Consider the following 20,378-nt stretch of genomic DNA (forward strand, 5'->3'; position numbering starts at 1 on the left):
GATTATGAGAAGGACTTTAATTTAGGAGGCAATTACTCTCACATTTCAGCATATTGAGAACCCGAAGGCATTACAATTATCTGCCTGTGTGTGCCCCTGTTCTGCTTTTTAATAAGACCAAATTCTGGATTCTGAACATTTATGTTTACTCTTGTTTTACAAAGGCTTTTTCTCTTCTTGTGGCTTGGAGAGTTCTTGTTACTCCCCAATTTTCTGGGATTTTTAAGAGGAATTAAAAAGAGTGATGATAAACTCCTGCCTGGGACCTCAGAGATGTTGCAGTGACCTTGCTCACATCCATGTAAAACAAATATTTGTTTCAGAAAAGGGGTGTACCTCTAACTACACTGCAGATGAATGCAATGCTGAAACCAGTTTTATGCAGGTGCAGCTCCTTCAGTTTTGGTGGTGTATCTACAGATTCATTGGCAGAAGAGGTGAATAAATACACTGCAGCTTGAAAGCATTGCTATCACTGCAAATAAAGGAACTTACAGAAAGTCATCTATTATTATTGAGGGTGAAGCATAGGAATTAATTAAAAATATATCTTTTTATTTATATATACACATATGCAAAGTGACAGAGAAAGAAAGAAAGGATCCACTTCCATGTAGTCAAACTTCCCTTTACAACCATGACAGTTATTAATTAGTATTAATTCTGCAAATACAATAGCCAGCATTTTTGCTTCCACATTCAGACTGACCTAAGGATACTAAAGAGCTGTAAGCCTGGGCTTCTATTATTAGACCTAAAGCTCAGGACCTGGAGTTGTGAAGAGCCACAGCTATTTTAGCCTGAGCAATGAAGGGGCACAGCAAGAGCTGAAATCTGTGATTAATATAGTCTGGTTAATAACCAAATATGTAAAAATGAGCAAAAATCCAGCAATGAATGAGTCTAAGAGAAAAGGAAATGGCTGGCTTAATTAGGTTTTAAAGGATGATTCAGAACAACATAAATCTCAATGAAAGGACAAAAATAATTACAGGTAATTAATGCCAAAGTATCTGAAGCTAAGGAATTTAGTTAGCCTTGAGCACAATACATAACACACCCAGTTCCTCCTTCTGCAGGTAACACAGTGCATCTGGTAATTTAGATCATGGAGTTTCTTTTACATTTGTAATTATTTTTAATGGTTATATTTCTTTTGCCATTAGGGAAACAGTGCTGATATCACAACTAAGCAAATTTTTCTACAACATAGAAACATTTTTACTTTATTATTCCTGGAGCTAAAATGGCATCAGTCAAAAACAAATGGCATCAATCATTCTGCCACTTTGTAGATTGGTATAAAATTAGTAAGATGAAAATCAGGCTAGGTTCCATAATTTTTCTAGCTCTCTCTGCAGCTCAGCAGCTTTCCTTAGCCAAGGATTTATTTATTTATGATAGTACAACAGGTGTCAAAAATCTAGTTCTTTAATGGCCACTTTTGATAGCAGTGTTATGGCCAAAGCTTAGCTTTACCTCCCAGTGTAATTTAAAATATATTTCTTTCTTTCTAGTGATTCCATAGAACAAGCTAATATGAGAAAGGACTGCAGGACTACAGTCTGAATAGACTTGATAGAGAGTATAGATCCTGTTGAATGACACATTTGGGTTTCAGTAATTCAGACAGAAAATCTCAGTTTCTTTTGTGAGGTCCTACACCATCTATTTCTGTTTCTTTGGTTTACAGGAGGTGAAAGCTAATGTCCATAAGTAAGCTTACACTTCACCATTTAGAGCACTTCATAAAGCCTAATTTACAAGAAACAAGGAGATGGAATTATGAATTAGGGCTTATATTTTCATACCAGATACTTGCATTTATGTTAAATTATCTATTTGAACAAGCAACAAATTTTCAGATTTTTAAACCACAGATGGAAGTGATTGTACCCCAGCTGTAAGAATACAAAATCTAGGAGATGTTCATTTTGTAAACAATTACTACAAGAGACTTTTATGACTAGGGCTGTTCCTTTCTTACTATTGTCTTTGTCCCATTCTGCTGCATTTCTCTTTTCCTCCCTCTTTTAAAGTAGAATCCTTAATATTAAACCTCTCGATTCAGCTACCTATATCCAAATATATCATTTTATTTTATCCATTTAGTAAAGTTATGTACTTTTAGTGATGTTAAATCTAACTTGGAAAATGATTCTCGGGAAACATTAAAAAAAAAAAAAAAAAAAAAAAAGCATCCCTTGGAAATCTTCTACCATGATGGAGAAGAATGAGGCCCATCAGTGACTGTAGATAGATCCCACTTGCTTGTGAGATAACTCTAAGGGGAACTTTGATTTGAAAAAGAAAAAAAAAAATCAGTCTTAAGTTTTGTTGAGTGCTGGTTGTGGAAATATTTCCTTCTGTAGTCCTCAAAATGAACGGACAAGCTCCTGCTCCCTGCTCGGGCAGGCTTAGGCATCACAGGATTGCCCCTTGTCTAAATGACAGATGGCACAAACAGTGCATTGCCTAAAACCAAAAAACAAGGATATAATTTTTCCACTCAAAACTATGAGGGGTGCTTGGGTGCAGACGGGACAGCTGTAAGGCCTGGTGGCAGCCAGACAAGCACCAGCCTGCTTGGTAATTACCGGCGCACTCCCCTGCGCTGTGCGGCCCCTTCTCCAGCCCCCGGCATGAAATGGAGCCAGGGCTCCCCTGGGCTGCACGAGACCTTTAACACGACTCCGGTAGCGTGGCTGGAAGAGCCTGTGCCCACCACAGCTGCCCTTACAATGGGATGCACCCATGGGAGCCTGAAGCCCCAGGGCTTCTGCTGCCTCTGCACAGCCCCACTGCCCACCACCCTCCCACAGCCCTTTCCCCACTCACATGTGAGGTACAGAGGTGTTCGAGCAGCCTCGCTTTCACCACCTCCCCTTGGGACCATGACGTGAGTCACTCGTGGAGAAAGGCTGCATCCCATCCTGGTGTGCGCTCCCCCATCAGGGCTCTCAGGCAGGAAGCAAAGCAGAGCCCCAAACCTCTGGGCTGCCCACCAGGAGCGGATGATCGGGATATTCACTCTGCAGGCTGAATGGGAGATAAAAGGCAAGAGATGCCAGTGCTCACACAGCTCTGGGAAAGGCATTTCTATTCTGGGCCAGGGGAGGCTTTTGAGAAGCCTCAGAGGGGTTCAGGCACAAAATTGCCATTGGCAATCAACAGAATGAGCCCTCAGAGGGCACATATGAAATGCCATCTATGACTGTGCTATCAGTTGCACTGGGATATCACAGGAAAAGCCTGCTGTGCTCCGGCTGTTCATCGAGTACCCAGCTCTGCAGTGAGGCCAGTACTCACAGCGCTGTTGCAGGAACTGGTGGCAGTCAGTTCCCAATCCCCAGTGAAGGAAAACAGTATGAGAATGCCTGAATATGTCATCTGTTCAGACCAGACACTGTATAATTAAGTACATCTTTTACATTGGCCACTAAATATTGGGTTATGAACTCCTCCATGTCTCCGAAGAGTAGATACAGATCTGGTCCCTGGGCCTGTGGAAGGAAATAGAGGAACTTGTATTTTGATCATATAAATGTCAATGCTTGAATTTAGATTTAGTCTTCACATTTAAAAAATGGAAGTTAGGTAAAGATGTTTCTCTTGCTTTGCTCTGAATATGATTTTTGAAAGCCTGAAGAAGTCAGAATTTAGGCACAAGCTCAGTATAACATAAAACCTCAAAACATGCAAATAAATCAATCATGTATGTTATATATATATCAGTAAATATGATCCCAAAATAATCTCGGGTGTAGTTTTCAAACTTTCATATTACATAAACTGAGTGCCCTGCAGCGCAATTGGACTGACTTGAATTGCAAACTAAAATAAATACACCCGGGAATGTGTTTCTTGTTGCTGTTATTTTACTTTTCCTTCTACCTTTAAAAAGTTGCATTGTAGCTCATAAGACTTGATAAGTAAAAATTAGAAGTGTCATTTTAAACAGTGAAGTAATTCAATTTTTGTGCTGTAGATTTTTAACATATGTCCACAGGAATGCTCTTGCCTGTCCTAATTACTTTCCCCCTCTCAAATATTTAAGCAAGGATGGGACATGCCTGAGAGATGCATGTGAGAGCTTTTTTTTTAAGAAAGAATTTAACCTCTGACTTTTACAAGCAGAGACTCGATTTCTAGATATGAGTTCTTTGCCTGCTTTTCAGTAAATTTTATTTTACAATCATTTGTTGAAACTGTATCCAAGTCTTTATTGTGCATGACACTTGGAGTTCTTTTTTATTGACTTATGCTGCTTCTTGCCAAAGTCAAAATGTTGGAAGCAAGGCCACTGGCATGTGAAAAAAAATAAATGTATAAAGAATAAAATTACTCTGGGTGGAAAGAGAAGAAATGATACAAAATAAACATTTCCCTTTTTACGGTCATGTTTACATCACAGACTGTAAGAAAAGTAACAGAACTAAAAACTAAGCTTGTTGTCATGGGAAGATACAGGTATTTTCATGCATCTAATACTTTTATAGGAATCTCATGACTGGGCAGAAGGGCAGTATACTCCTGGATGGGTACAATGGGAAGAGAGCTTTATCTCAACACTGCTTATTGCTCAGACCTCTTCTTGCCCTTAAATCCCTCACAGCTGATTTCCTTTCCTATCATAATCTTTCACCTTGGCTTCCCCTTTTTATTTTCCCCCTTCCTTCTTTTTCTGAATTTGCATTGGTTATTTGATGATACGGATTATTTCAGGATGTGAATTATTTTAGGATTATTTTCCTCTACCAATACTTTTTAAAGGCTATTTCAATTTACATATATGAAAATAGAATAAGTTCATACCATAAAGCAACTTTGCAGGACATTTGCGTTCATCAGATATTCTCAAATTCAAACATCGGTTCCCAAATAAAAGCTTCCTTATATTTAAATCTTCCCTGCACTTTCTACTTTTCCCATGTCTAGGAGACTTGGGCCTTGAGAGGGAGGAAGGAAGGAGGCCAGATGAGATGAGGGAGATCTAATGACTTCCCAGCAATGCCAACAGCCCCAGCCAGTGTTTGCTGATTTTTTCCTAGCATGGCCTGAGGTTTGCAAATGCACCAAGCCACAAACCCACAGTTGATTTTTCAAAGGCTAGTGCCCAAGATTTTATATTTACAGTCACAGAAGCAAATATTTTACACATTTCTACTATGCCCGTATACAGTTCAGGAAAGAAAAAATAATAATAAAAAGAAATAAAACATACTGCTTTCAAGGCAAAAATCAGTAAAATCCATCATCTCACCTGTGTTCATACTGAAATCAAATCAGACTGAGTTTCACATTGTTTTGAAGCAAAATCCAAAGAACCTTTAGTGCAACCCTTAAGAGGCATAAATCCAGAAGAAGTCCTGGTGTTACAGTGTGTGACCAGTTATGTTTGTGCACTAGCAATGCCTCAGTTAGCTGGTTGAATGCTCACATAGGGAGCGTAGCCCATCTCACACTGCCCTGCTATGTGCTGCTTAAGAGCCATGCAGGTAGGAAGGTTGGCTGAGTTCTCAGAGCTCTGTAGGATAACGAATCTGTGTAAATCTGTCTTCATGGTTTTCATCACCTAAGAATATACTCAGTCTGGCAAATGTGAAGACAAATGCCATAAACAGAAATACACAGTTTTTTTAGTTTTCAAATTATTACCATCTGTGTCTTGGGAGTGTTTCATATCTATAGAAATACCTGGACATTCTTGCACATAAACGTAGCTGGAATGTTTTTCAAGGTGAAGCTGCGTGCTTCTATGGTTGAGATGTTTTTGGTATGCAAGTTAGTAAAGGATTTCCCCCAAGTACCTCTGCACTACACTGTTCAGTGTAGCCACATCCTGTCAGAAAGGATTTTAAGGAGGCAAAATACAGACCATTTTTGACACTGACCGCCCCTCTCCTGGGAGAGCCTTACCTTCTGTCCAAAATAGTATTTTCTTTGGGCCAACTCGGAAGCCTCTGTTCCCCCTCCCTTTGAACACACCTCTAGGGGGGAAAGGGAAGGCAGAAACAGTTTCTGTGAAGCTTAAAAGCATCTTGATGGCTTGTATAAATTTAGGATGATGCCATGCCCCTCCAGTGTATGCGAAGAAAGGTGCTGCTCCACCTGCAAACAGTCCTGCCTGGCAAGGCACAGCCCACTCACCCGAGCCCAGGGACTGCAGGCCCAGGAACGTGAATGTGGAGCTAAGAAAATGTCTGTGGCTCAGCGATGGCCACAGAAGCAAACACAGGTACATCTGATGGCAGAATAAAGCACCTTCCACTGAAGCAATGAGACTGCTAGGTTAGCAGCTTTGGAAGCAAACTACTTGTGATCAGCAGCTAACAACACAATTGCATTTCCTGAATTAAAAATAAGACGTTCGGGAGGAGTCGTACTCATTAGCTGAGTTATGCAGGCTACTTCAGCTGCGTAGTTGGTATTCCACGGAGCTGCTTGTTGCTTACCGAGACTCAGACCCAGGCACCTGGACGTGTTGCTGAAGTCCAGCTGCTCGGACAGTACGGAGCCGCGCACCGCAGGCCCCAATCTCACTGCAGGACTCATGGCAGCTGCTGCTGCTCCGAGGCGAGCTGACCGTCCCTGTGGGTCAGGGGTGACAATGCCAGAATGATGTCTAAGACACACACAGGAGAGAAATTCTGCCCAGCTGCATGCAAATGTTGCCTTGTCCTCTCATGGCAACTGAGGTAAGAATGAATGCCATGCCTTTTACCAGAGAATATTAACATATTTCCTTTCAGCTTGCAGTGCTGCATGTGGTAGGAAAAACAATAAGGCTGTGAGATAGGACAAAAAAAAAAAAAAAAAAGAAAAAAAAAAAACAAGGAGAAAAGAAAAAATCCAGTGGGATGAGATCTAATTGGACTTCTGCCTACTAGAAGTCTTTTCAATGTTGCTGTATAGGCCTTCATGCTTCAGCTTTGTGGTACTGACTTCTACTGTGACAAATTATGTGGTGATTGTGTTTATTCGGGAGTACGTCCTTGACTAGAGAGGTCTTAAAGGTAACACAAAGGTTTATTTGATAATAAATAATACTGCAAGGTCTAAACCTGAGCAGCCTGAACACAAAGGGTTTAGAGACAACAGAAATAACAACCACTCTATCACTCAATCTGAACTAGTATAACTAAAAATAACACCTCACAGAGAACTCCTCTGGTTTTCTTTTTCTTTTCAAAATGAAAACATTCAGCTTAAAATTAGCTTGTTTTGACTGAGCAATACAAAGGCAAAACATGCAAACAAAATAGTCTGCATTTGGCACCCCTGTTTCCAGCCCAAACTAGTGTAAATATTGCTGGAGCTTCTGTGTTCGTTCTTCCTGGGTTTGCAAGGCTGGCCTCACAGAGGTTTGCCTTCCCGATCACCGAGTGAGCTCCCACAGCAGCGGTGGCTGCTGGAAAAACACACTGGATGTACTGTACACAGGCACTCAGCCAACAGTACCTGGAAAATTAAAATAATATTTTAAAAGGGAAGTACACACAGCCTATGTGCAGAATAATTACCCTCTGTATGTAGGAGAGAGTGGAGGAAAGCAGAGACTGATGTTTTGTACATTAATTTGCAATGTACCGAGGAATGATATCCACTACCACAACCACCAGCCTCATCCAGTCAGATGCTTTTGGAGTAAAAGCCATCTTCTGGTGAGTCATTAAGTTCTTGGGGTATCTGATGCTATTTTTGACCACTGGCAGTGTGCCAGCCTCCTGTCTGGTTCAGATTCAATTAGGACACATCCAACACTGTGTGGCTCATACTAATCTTCCCCACAGCAGGAGAAGGAGGACCCAGATGAAGGCCCCAAGGGGAACTGCAATGAGTGGATGTCCAAATTAAACTGAGTGTGTGGAGTTATGGGGATATTGGGTCATTTGTGCTTCAGAACATAAATGCTATGCCCTTGCTTCCTGAGCATTTACTCTCTCACTCTCCAAAAGCTTGAGGCAAGGAAAAGGGGGCAGATAAAATGAGGTCTGATGCCTTTTGCATAGCTGTAATGGTCCTGAGTGAAAGCCTCTGAAAGACAGTGAGATGAGGTAGCTCAGTGGAATTTAGCACAGGTTCCATATGTCTGAACATTGTTTATGGTGCTGGACCATGCTGTTCTGCTGGATCACCAGGGAGATATATGGGTTTCCTTTGCAAACGACTTTTGTTTTATGGGCAGCGGTTAAACAGTGCCAGGTCGCTAGAAGCATGTCTATATAAACCTCACATCCCTCACCAGGATCTTTCCTGTGAGCATGCACAATGCCCTCAGTGTCAATAAGCACCATGGAAAAAAAAAAAAAAAGAATGATTTACACCTTCCTCATTGATGCAACCATTTTTACCCAAATTACTCCTCTTCCTTTCTTCCTTTCTTCCTTCTTTTCCTTCAATTCTTTCCTGCTTGTATTTACTGTCTTTCCTTTCTTGTTTTTCTTTCCTTCCCTCCCTGACTCCTACCTTCCTCCGTTCTTTTCTTCCTTCCCTCCCTCCCTCCTCATCTCTTTTTCTTTCCTTCATATAGATCAGTTTGGATTCTCTGAGACTTGAAGTGGTGGAGACTGGTTAATGCCATCTTGCAACAGAGCTGTAATATCATTATTTAAGCAAAGAGAAGAGCTTGACCCTGCAAGGTCCATCCTGCCATAATATAAGACATTAAAATTAATAGGATCAAAGAAGATTTGTGTCTTTCAAGACTACAGTTCATGCCCTTACAACCATAGCATTTGGATTTTGATGGAAAAAGAAAGACCGAATGTATAATGACTTATGCAAAGGTTCTTTTGTTCAAGTCAGAGACTTCTCATAGCCCAAGGAAGAATGAAGACTAACTTATAATGAGAAATCACTTATTCTATAAGACAGAGGGAAAAAGGAAATAAGCCTTATTTAAATAAAAGAAACTTTTTTTTTTTAAAGAAAAAAAAAGTATGTAATTCCTTGGAAGAAAAATAAACTGCATAGCTTTAATGTTATGTAGAAGATTATAGTTTTTTTTTTAAATAGTGTTAATTGCGTTATTTTCCTTTTTTGAATGGACCAGTTCTCTCCATCTCAAGTGAATGGCCAGAATCCTGCATTGTTAATTCCTGTAAGACAACTGAAGTGGGAGGGTGCAGCCTCACAGAGACATGGTTGTGTGGTGTTTGTTTTTTGTTTGTTTTGTTGTTTTTTTTTTTTTTTTGGGGGGGGGGGCGGGTGTTGTTTTTTTGGTTTTATTTATTTTTTTGCTGTGAAGAAGTGATAAAAAGCAAACTGAACATGCAATGAATAAATGAAAGTGAAGAAAGCTCTTTTGTTCTTTTGACTAATCTTTACATTAAATCTTTTTTTTCCCAAGAAGCGGATGTAGCATCAGTTACAGCTCTATCTGAATATTCTCACATTTTTGTAGCAGAGCCAAAGAATATACAGTTTATAGAAATCTTGAGAACTGCTTCAGGTGAGATGACAGATACAGCAACAACTTCCTACCCCGAGTTCCCCCTCTGCTTGACAGCCAAAACCAAGCAGTGCAACACGTGATACAAAACAATCCAAAACCAAGCAACAGATGTTGTATTCACAGCTGCACTTTGGATTCAAGAAGATGGTATGGCAAGAAACACTGGCTAGTCCGTGCTAAAATTCCCACTGAATCAAATGGAAACATAATTTTGCCCCCTACATCAAGTACAATCTAAGCTTTCATACCATCCTATGAAAAGGAATAGGAAGAAAAGGCATAGGTCAAAGGAATTGTATGTCACTTTTTTAATCCATGAAAGTTTTCCTGTTTTTTTGTTTGTTTGTTTGTTTGTTTGTTTTTTAAGCTAAAAGAAAACTAACAATTTAAATACATTTTACCACTACTCTAAGTAGCAAGCAGACATTCTATGATTTTTCTACCAAATATTTCATAAGAGGCTGTATCTGTTGACCACCTGACCAGAAAAGATAAGTCAGGCTTTAGTTTTGGGCTGTTCCTCTTCTAACCACAAAGCCAACTTAAAGCGTTTCAGCTGGAATATATTTTATCTGGATTAATCCATTAATCTGATGTGCCACTAAGGCTCACAAACAGTTAAACTCACAGAGGGAAAAGCCGAGCAGTGCATGACCGAATGGCTTTAAGTGGAAACATCTTAATCTATCTCTCCTGGTGAAGAAAAGAGAGGAACAACAGCATGCCTTGTCCAAAGCTTCTTGTGAACCAGAAGGGTCCCACACACAACCTTCTGATCACCCATGAGAGCACTTGTGCTTATGTACACCTGCCCTCTGGGGAGATATATTGCAACAAGTTCCTGCAACTTGACATCATATGAAGAAATTTGACGTTTTTACAGCAGGAGTCTCTACTGCAACCAGGATTTTGATACGGAAGATGAACAGACAGTTCCTTGTGAAAAAGTTGCTTCTGTCTTTGCCACTGCCTAGCACAGGCAGCTAGAGCAAGCCCTAGGTCAGCGTAAGCAGCACATTTAATATTTACAGCAATAGGAAGAGCAGAGTAAGACACTGAGAATTTGGTTTATAGAAAGAATGGCATTGTAAACAGCCATAAGGGGCTTAAAAACACTGAGTTTTAGCTTGTTCCCAGGTGTTCTTTGATGTATCCAGGAGGCATCATTTGTCTTGTTGAGTGAAGCCTCTTTTGTGTATTACTACCTTTTCCTCTAGGAAACATTTATTAGGTTTCAGTTGGGAAATAGCCATTGAGCCTTTGGGCAAGGCTGATTTGTTTAGCAGTAAGATATGGAATTTACTTACTTTCTTGTAATACTGTCCTCCTACAGAAATGTCAGTCTCATGGTGGTAAACAGCAGGTGACACCTTCAAATGTTTCTTTTTTTTTTTTTTTTGTCTTTTATTTCAGATCAGTTTTGTGGAAATCGGGTGTAAAAGTTGCTAAGACACACATAAGCCAGGCTTATGGAATGGGTTAAAGAAGACACTGCAGGCCACAAGACAACCTCCTCAGAGAACTGGGGTATAAAAGAGCTCTTGTCTCACTGTCATTCTGTGTGCCTGCTGGCTTAATTTCTCTCTGCCTGGTATAAAAGACCACCCACCATGTGGCACACGGCCACTATTTTTTGTGGAAACTATGATAATATCAATGTATTGTGGTTCTGTCACTGGTTTCGCAGCAGGAGTGGAGAACAGACTTGTTCTCATACAGCCTGATCCAAAGCCCACTGAAGATGATGGCAGTAGCTTTGTTGACTTCACCAGGCTTTGGAGAAAGCCATTAGGAAAAATACAGGATGCTGGTGAAGAACAAGCTTACAAGACCCTTGACCTGCAACACAGATAGGTTGAAGGTTTTTGCTAAACCAAATAACAATTTTAATTTAATCTCCACTAGAAAAATAAGAAAAATTAAATGCTTGCCATATGGTGAAAATATGTTAAGCTTCAAAGAAGTAGTAATAATTAAATACAACTATGCAAAGTTTTTTTAGGTTTGAATAGTATGCCAGTTTCAATATTATAAAACATACATATATAATCCTATTAAAGCTCATTTGAAAAAATGAATGCTTTGAATAATGCAAGCTCTTAGGTCACATTTTTTCACCTGCATATTTGTTTTCATTTTAATCAACACTGCTATAATCACAAAACTTGGTATAATTTTGTGTAGCCTTCAATGCACATCAACAATTTCAGTTTCTTCTATAGGTAACATCCACATGAAACGACCTTTGAAGATAAAGAAATAAAAGCTGACAAATAAACATGTGTACTTAGAAACAGCGTATCAGTAAACTCTATAATCTATAAAGCCTTTGGCTGCCCTCAGTTTCAGCTCCTTCGCCTGGAGATAGAGAACTCATGCATTGTCAGTGTGGCACAGACCCCAGAGACAGCCATGCAGCCTGGCAAGCAGAAACACCCAAAAACACAAAGATCTCAAATGCAGGAGAGGCCCCAAGGCCATGAGCAGATGCTGTGCAAGGTGCATTTCTGGCTTGCAAGCTGGGGCTGTCCAGGCTGAAAAGTGGTGTCCAATTCTTTCACCGTAACTTTGGGTCAAATATTGCCACATCGGGGTGTGCCTGCTTTTGTGTCTTCCGCATATCTACAATGTGGAGAACAGCAATTACTGAAAGCAGGGCATTAAACAGTGAAAACCTAAGCCTCTCACTCCTTTTTTGGTTTGATTTGCCACACAAAGAACACTGATAATCCAGATGAAGGAGCTCTGTGAATTCTTCTGGTATGAATGCTGCAAATGGCATGCTAAAATGCAGTCATATACACTAAATACCCATATCCCCACACATACAATCCCCTGCCTAAAATCTCTCTGTATTAAAAACTCATCAGACATGTAAGTGCTCTTGGACTAGCTAACCCAAATACTAAGGAAATGGCTACATAAATTTCCCCACAGTTGTTCTTTCCCAGACACAAAGAGCTATTTCACATTCCTAGACCTTTCGGTACCTGCTCTCACAAGAGCCAGGATCACGTCAGGTCCTGTGGTAGATGGACGGGCAAGTCTGATGGGACAGAGGAGCTGTGGTACTGTGCTATGCTGTGAATGTTTTCTTTAGAGGTCCCTTTGAGCACAGGGCCTTTTTAGACTTGCATTCACATTTTTTCTAACAGTAAAAATCACAGGTGATGCTTATCACTTACCCCTTCTCCTTGATTATTCATGCTATTTATCTTCATGGGGTGATGCAGAGAGACCTCAAACTTGACACCATTGCCCTGGTATATCAGGCCAAGATAAGAAAATGTCAGTTCTGTTCCAAATAGTTTACAAGCTACTTTCTCATTTGCATTGAAAGACTCGCCTTTCCTTTCTATTATCTGCAGAAATGACAAGTATAGCAATTTTCTAAACTGTTAGGTAGGCTACTGCCTGGCAAATTTCAAAGCCTTTCCCTTTTTGAACCTTTAACACATAACAAAATACAATAAATAGTCTCCAAGATAAAGCTGTAATTATTTATTTCTAATAGGTCTGTCAGTAATTCTGTAATTCAGGCCATATTTTTGCCACTGCTTTTCCTCAGGTTTGGATCTGTGTTGATTTAAGTCGAGACACTTGCACAGAAGCACATCCTCTCTGCTGAGGCCAGTGGACTTCTGCCAGCTTGTCCTAGCTGGGGAAAACCTGCCCTTTGCTGTTGTACCCACAGTTTCTCCTAGAGAAGTCTCTTTGCACACATGTGGCGCTCTCTGAATTAAACTGACTGCAGAAGTGCAAAGTGCTACCATTTTTTACCGCTGTTAAATAACAGCACTGACAGTTAAGAAAATCCTCTAGGAAAGAGCATCTGTGCATCTCCCTCAGCATGCAGCAAACAAAGAGCTGCACTGTTTTTCCCAGCAGAACAAAAAGTCAAGTTCCTAAAAGCTCAGTCAAAATTTTGGCTTTACAAAAGGAATTTGCAAATGTGTCTCTCAAACATTAATTTGGGTGGTCTACCTACCACAGGATTTGTGGTGCTATCTGGTTTGTTTTTTATAGAAATACAATCAAAAAGCTTGTATACATGCTGTTGTTTTGGGGATGATTTTTTGTTTGTTTTGTTTTTTGACGTGAAAAATAAACCATAACTGAATATTTCTTTCCTTGTAAAAACAGATTGATGCATTATAATAAAATAATGCTTTCAAAGTACTCAAGATGCTTCTTCCAGTAAAGAAAACAATAACTGACTTTATTGTTATTTTTAAATACGGGGTCAATATATTCTCTTTGACAGTAATAGATGCATTTACAAGCTTAAATGTTCCAAGTTTAGTAGGAGAAATAGTACAGAATAATGTAGAAGATAGCAAAACCCCATAAGACAGTAAGAACCAGACATGCTCCTGGGCAACCTGCTTCAAGTGTCCTTGCTTGAGCAGGGGGGTTGCATGTCATTTTAAGCAGAAAGGGAAAAGTGTGAATAACCACAGGTGATAGAAGGATCTGAAAGTTAAACTTAGTTTCATAGCACTAGATTTCCCTATAGACAGAACCATTCCTAGTGTAAACTCTCCACAGGCGGTGTGCAGGGTCACATGAAGCAGCACGTTTTCCAGAGTGGTGAAAAAAGCTATCCTTTCTTATACTGTCCTTTGTGATTAATAACACTAATCAGTATTCACTTGGGAATACATAATCTTCTGAGACATAGCTGGAAAATCTTTGAAAAAAATGTCACCATTCTCCTGGCTGGAGAGATGTACATGGATGTGTCAGTCAGTAGCCACAACTGTGCTGAACAGCAGTTTTCCTGAAACAGTTAAAGATGCTGTAACAAGCACTAGTAAAACCTTATGACACCCTATTAATTAACTCCTTCTGTGGATGGTCAGATGAGGTCATGTGGATTTTGCAAGGTCATGCAACAAGTGAGGAGAAAAACTTGAGAGTTTCAGCTAACCAGCTCACCCTGATATACACTATCAAAGCACAAAATTAGAGGAATCCCTTTTCAGGGAAGCTCATGCGTCTCTGCTCCAGTTTCTATTTTGCTTCACTAGCTGTTTAGAACAAGAAAAGAACACCAGGAGTTTATAGATTCACATAAAATATCCAAACTGCTGACCTAAATATATGAAATGATCTCTCTGCATTACTAGAACAGTAGGAAAAAACAGTCAGAATTAATATTAGCAGCCAAAAATGGTCTGAGATTAGTGGTAAAGACTAAATAAATCCAAGAAGAAGGAAATGTGTTGACATTCTGGATGACTACTGTCACTTCCCACAGACTCCACTGTTGGTGGGAAACTCCTGTATTTGCTTATAAATGCATTCTACAGTAATCTAAATAATACAGACAGTAAACACTGAAATCCATTGTTTCCATGAGCACAAAACATCTAAGAAAAGGCCCCAAATATAGTGGGTTGGGTTGTTTTGTTTTGTTTTGTTTTTCCCCTTTTACAAAGACAGTGAATTATACAGCTTCACTTTGGGAAAAAAAATATTGTTTTGAAAAGTTGTTCTTAACTGAATGGTTAATTTCAGAACTGGTCTGTAAACAGAGCCCTGATAACACCCCAAGTTTTACATGTAACTGGGAAGATACTCTCCATAGCTGGATCTCCAACAAAAAAAAAAAAAAAAGACCTGTACCCTTATGCAGCTGTGCTGTGTTGAGGTAACAAGAATTTGTAGACAGCTACAGATTGTATCTTGTTTTTTAATGGAAAACAGACATAGAAATAAACTAGAAGTGGAGATGGCTAACTTCAGCTAGGAATTTGGAGGCTGAATTAAGACTGAATCTCTCTCCTTATGAAGGAGGAGGACAAAAGTGTATAATCATGCCCAAGAGCAGGTTCCATTAATGGTAACGCACACTGGAAATCTTTACTACTAAAATATAACCTAGGTCTACATTAAAAAAAAATAAAGGCTTAAGTAGTCATCTTTACATGGTTCAAAACTGAAATTTGGGGATCAGAATATAAAGTTCAGAATATAACGTTATATGAAAATGTCAGCTTGGTATTTAATGGCTATTGGAAAAAAAATGTTAGGAAAGGAATAGAGAGAAAGGAAAAAAAAAAGCATTCTTATGTCAATATATCAGTTTGTGGTTGTATGAATCTCATATGCTATCTGCAGTTTTAGTGTCTCCTTGTCTCAGAAAAGACAAAAGACATAAAAGACATAAAAGAACGGAAAATGTCCTTACGAAGATAGCAGAGATAGTCAAAGTAAAGCTGGTTTCTGCACTGACAGATCAGGATGGTTCTATCTGGAAAGAAGACAGCTGAATGTATGAGAAAGTACATCTGCAGTAGGCTGAATACTAAACATTTATTCTCTGTTCGTGAAATTAAGCAAGCACGTAGCAAGTCAAAGGCAAATGCTTCTACATGGAGTGTGCAGGTCTGTGGTGGAAGCCCTTACACCAGAATGTCAAAAGTCTTCATGCATTAAAAAAGGGGCTACCTGAATTCAGAGAAGAAAAATCAGAGGTGAGCTTGGGAAGCCCACAGGAACTACCCCTGATTTCTGTGAAGTCCCTAGGCGTCAAATGATTGGACATTGGGAAAGTACGTCTAAGAATTACTACCACAGTCTTGCTCTGCTCATTAAGTCTTTTCCTTCAGCCATAGTTAGAGACAAGGTATTGGGTTAAATGGTCCTCTAACCTGGTACAGCTGTTCTTGTGCTACATTAGATTCCCTTTAGTCCTGTAACAACCACCTCAATTGCCTGCAGAAAGAAGTAACATTAAAATAATTTGACAGAGCATATATATATTTTAAACCAAAGTTTATCAGCTATAAATATGGGTACACAAACTGGTAGTCGGGGATCTACTCTCAGGTATTCTTCACACAGCAACGATCACAGAATAATCTGCAAAAACGTGCTGTGAGAAAAGGGCTGTAATATCCAGATACAGGAATACTATTCGGAAAATGAACCGCACAGATCATCACTTTCAGTTCCCTAATATTCTAAGGACTATGTCATATAATCCCTTTATAAACTGCTCAGCTTCATTATGCTTAAATTTATTAGCCTCCATTTTTCCTGGAAGGCTGTTCCAGAACTTCACTGCTCTCCTGATTAGAAACCTTTTAATTTCCAAGCGAAATTTAATATGACAAGTTTATACCTTTCTGGAGAAGTGTTACAGTTTCGCTCCACACATACATCATAGAGCAAATACCAACAAGGGAAAAGAGCAATTCAAGTTAAAAACAATCATAGCACCAAGGCATTCCTGGCCAAGCAGTTTCCTCCAATTTTAGATGCAGATCCCACTGCAACCTTTAATTCTTCGGTAATAAGCTACTACTGAGGGAACTCAGTCTGTTCTGATCAGCTCTGTTTTACATCTACAAATGCATATTAACCTCTTTCCAACTAATGAATCACTGGGCCTGTCATAACTCTAACGAGCAGATTTCTTTCTGAGGGTGTTGATAATCTGAAAGTGCTCGCTTGTTTTTCCTGCCTTGAATTACACTGTAAGTGTAAGCACATCTCTGGAGAGTTTATCTATAGAGACTGAACCGGAGACCTTTGGATCTGAAAAGCATGAGCATTTCCATTTGGAGCTTAAAGAGCAGCTGTGTTGGCTCAAAGGGAAAACCCACTCACATGCTTCTGTGTATGTGACCCGTTGGAGAGGTTTAGCTGGCACATTTATTGGGCAGGGCCCAAGACTGCAACAGTGCTGAGAAAACTGAAAAACGGGATTGAGGGGTGGGCATGGCTCCTGCCACCTAGCCAGGAAGAAGAGGCAGAGCTGGAAGAAGAGATGGGGATTTGGGTGTGCTGCTCCTCCTGGTGATGGGGATTGGGCAGGACAGGAGCCTCAGCGGGTGTTTCCATGAGTGTCTCATCTCTGATGCTACTCGATCATGGCTGCTTGGCCACAGTGGTGCACCTCCTATTTTGTGTAGGACTGAAGTTGTCCACATGCTGTGGGATGAGGACTGTGCCTTCCTTGTACAGCACCTAGCACAGTAGGGTGGTGGTCTTGACTGGAACCACTGGTGACTACAAAAATGTAAATGTAAGTGCTGCTGGAAGCTCATTTTCTCAGATTTAAAACCCATGTTGTTGTTGTAGGCATGCTTGATATTCCTTCAAGCATAGTAAGGAGAGATGGGTAGCTCTGTGCTCCTCCATACAGAAAACAGTGCAGAACAGGCTATTGTCAGCCAGTTTCCAGAAATAACTAGGAGTAAATGACTTTTAATTATAGTTCCTAAAATTTACAGACATTTACCAGGCTGCTTCTTGTGTGTTATTTCAATTAAAACCCTAGACTATACAGCATTTTCAGAGCAATTGAAAGAAAAAAGTTCTTTTCAGTTCTTTTACCATGAGGTTTAACAATATATTGCCTTTAATTCAGTTGTTAATAATGATTAAAGGCTGCCAATTTGGGAGGTACAGTACAGTATCACTAGCACACAATAACTAGGCAGGCGAACAGCAACCTACAGGAACTAAGAAAATACAGTTGTTATCTGAGCTGTATCTCAAAGCAATCGATTTTGTTCTCCACTTGCTTTCAAATCTCATTTTCTATCAGTTGTACTTCATTTGTGTCCCACAGCTCTATCAGCCCTCCAAGCATATGCTTTGTTCTCTTGTCTTGCAGATGGTACCTGGACTTAGTCCGACAGCTATTCAACCAGGTTATGAGATATTCCCTTAAAGACAGGATTTTAGAATGGTGTAACACTGAAATAACACCACAGGTTACCTGTGCATGGAAAACGTGGCCATGAAGAAAGAGGACGACTGGGGCTGATGACATAGCCTTTCTTGGTGGTCTTCCCATCTATCAGTGCCTAAAAGCAGCACATCACTTTGCAGCCTCACCCAACAGAGGTTGGGTGAGATGCCTGCTTGTTTCCTATTTGGATATAAAAATAAATGGTAGGTACAGTAATGGTAGTTGCAAGAGAGTTTCCACCTCTTTCTAGAGAGAGATTTCCTAAGCTCAGACTCCAACCCTGAGAGAAGTAAATTATAGCAGTGTCTTTCATTAGCTAAACTAAGGGAGTATGAATAGGCAAGTGCTACCAATTATATTTCAACACAAAGCAGTACCCACTTAGGCATAAGCTAAAGGCCACAACTCCATTGTTAACAGGGGTGTTCTCACGGAAAAGCTTTGAACACACTGGGAACATTAAAGAGAAGATGTCTCGCATGTGCAATTACTCAACACATCTTTAAAACTGCAAACACTTGTTCACATGTGGTGAAAATTAGAGCTGTGAGCACTTGGGAAAAAAAATCCCACCTGGCAGGCACTCTCTTTTTCACTTTAGACTTTTATAGGAGCTCTCAGAGCTTGTTGGTCCAGTGAGAGCTGAACCAAAGTCATTGGAGGAAACTGTGAGAGAAGCAAAAGAAAATGCAGAGATATGTGCTATTTTTGTTCTAACCTCAACAAGTTTTTGACTCTCCCAGTCTGGCTCCCTCTCATAAAAAACTAATAATAATAATAATAAACTATGCATCTCTAGATCTAAATATAAATATTGACAGCTCCTTGGCTTCTTTCTCTACTGGCCTAAAATGGCAAGGAATTTGCAAGCTTTTCCATGCTGTCCTACAGGTGGGTTTGCTCAACAGCAGGTTTGAGCTGCTCTAGGAAAACTGGGGCAGGATCCAGTAATTCTCTGAAAATGCATTTATTCCATGTGACTTAAGGAATAAGCATTGGTCATGAGTTCCAATAGTTACACAGGAGCCAATGTGCACCTTGGACACCTTGATGGATAATGAGCACCGATAGCTCACATTCAGAATATTATCTCAGCAGCAAAAAAAAAGACTTAATAAATTAACCAAAGGTCTTAGATAATGCCACAGCATTATAGTAGATCCTCCAGGTCGTTAAAGAAAGAATCATCCAGCCATCTGCTAGGACACTATGCCATGTCTAACAGCTAGCAGTGTAACTTTTCTGAATATCATCACAGCATTTCTCGCTTTATGTCTCCTGCTACTATCTTAAAGAATATTTATATTATTATTTGGTATCACACCTTACTGTTCAATGTTCCTGTATTTCTAATACTTTGTCTCACTCTGTCATAAGTTCTGAGAGTAACATGAGGACACCAAACAACATGGAAAAAGGAAGGGACATTCCACTGTTCCACTAGCCCTTAGCCCTTTCTGCAGGTGAGTTCTAGAAACCTGGGTTGTAAAAAAAAAAAAAAAAAAGACTGTTTTTAATCTTTTATCTAGCAGGCTCCTAAAAGAAGAATATACCTAGAACAAGAAACCATCTCTATTCCATCTGATATTTTCAGTTTTATTTCACTGACTATTTAAATGGGAAAATATTTTGGGACTAGAGACAGAGTTATTTAAATAGTTACGAGCACGGACACTTCAGTCTTCCAGTAACAAAAAAAAAAAAGAGCTCTATGTGATGAAATCATACATTTGATCCCTTTTTCTCGGTGTCATTCAATATCCATTGTCTTATACAAACACTCCATTTCTAGTGTCAGCAGTCAGGTGTTTTCTGTAGAATGGCACTATTCAGTTAGGATGACACCAGACTCTCAGTTTTGGCAGATACTTCCATGTTAGGGATGCAGAGATTACAGTGTGAACTTTTTCCCCACATCTCTTCCATATAAATACTCTGACAAATTCATTAGTGCATCCAGTTCAGCTGAATTTACTACCACATTCAAAATGACACTTTAAGAAGCCTCCTAAGCTTTTTAAAAACCTTGCAAGGAAGTAAAAAGCTATATGGAGCTTAGCTGAGATGAAGACAAGCATTTTGAGCCAAAAAGCATGGAACGTGCTGACAGTTTAAAGAAAGAAGGAAGTTGGAGAACAAACGAGATTTGACTAATGCTTTTTTGGTCCATCCAGAGGCTTGTTACGATTACCCCTTAAACTTACCTTAGGGACT

At 39.7% G+C, this 20,378-nt stretch overlaps 1 long non-coding RNA gene across 1 annotated transcript in view; it reads right to left on the minus strand.

Moving 5' to 3' along the window:
• The window catches only part of LOC137859680 (uncharacterized), a 149,849-nt gene that overhangs the window by 12,065 nt on the left and 117,406 nt on the right, over positions 1–20,378 (minus strand). The window contains exon 3 of the long non-coding RNA XR_011098467.1: positions 2,839–3,503. This is a non-coding gene — a long non-coding RNA (uncharacterized lncRNA). The remainder of the gene's footprint in view (positions 1–2,838; positions 3,504–20,378) is intronic.

The sequence above is a fragment of the Anas acuta genome, chromosome 7 (assembly GCF_963932015.1).
Source record: "Anas acuta chromosome 7, bAnaAcu1.1, whole genome shotgun sequence".
In the NCBI taxonomy this organism is placed as follows: Eukaryota; Metazoa; Chordata; class Aves; order Anseriformes; family Anatidae; genus Anas; species Anas acuta.